This window comes from Corapipo altera, unplaced genomic scaffold (genome assembly GCF_003945725.1).
Source record: "Corapipo altera isolate COAL_440 unplaced genomic scaffold, ASM394572v1 55162, whole genome shotgun sequence".
Classification (NCBI taxonomy): domain Eukaryota; kingdom Metazoa; phylum Chordata; class Aves; order Passeriformes; family Pipridae; genus Corapipo; species Corapipo altera.
The window spans coordinates 1,597-2,043 of NW_020889610.1; the positions used below are offsets into that span (position 1 = coordinate 1,597).

At 73.6% G+C, this 447-nt stretch overlaps 1 long non-coding RNA gene across 1 annotated transcript in view; it reads left to right on the plus strand.

Annotated features, from left to right (window-relative positions):
• Window positions 1-312, plus strand: part of LOC113942253 — a 1,676-nt gene extending 1,364 nt beyond the window's left edge. The window contains exon 3 of the long non-coding RNA XR_003525875.1: window positions 256-312. This is a non-coding gene — a long non-coding RNA (uncharacterized LOC113942253). The remainder of the gene's footprint in view (window positions 1-255) is intronic.
• The last annotated feature ends 135 nt before the right edge of the window (window positions 313-447 follow it).

Genomic DNA, 447 nt, shown 5'->3' on the forward strand with positions numbered 1-447 from the left:
CCCCCCCCCCCCCCCCCCCGTCCCCCAGGGTATCCTGTGCCCACCCCGTCCCTCAGGGTGTGACACCCCCCCAGGGTGCCCCCCTGCTACTCCCCGAGGTGTGACACCCCCCCACGCTGCCCCTGGGGTGTCCTGTGCCCCCCCCGTCCCCCGGGATGTGACCCCTCCCCAGAGTGTCCCCCCAGGATGTGACCCCCCCAGGGTCCTCCCCCACCCGGTGTGGGTGGTCGCAGCCCCCCCCGTGCCCCCCCCCAGGTCGTGAACCCCCGCAAGAAGCTGAAGAAGAAAAAATACCTGAACTCGGGCACGGTGGGCACGGGGGTCTCGGGGGGATTGGGAGGGATCGGGGGGGCACGGGGGGATCGGGAGGATTGGGGGGGGGCACGGGGGGATCAGGGGGATCGGGTGGGCACGAGGGGATCGGGGGGATTGGGGGGACTCGGGGGG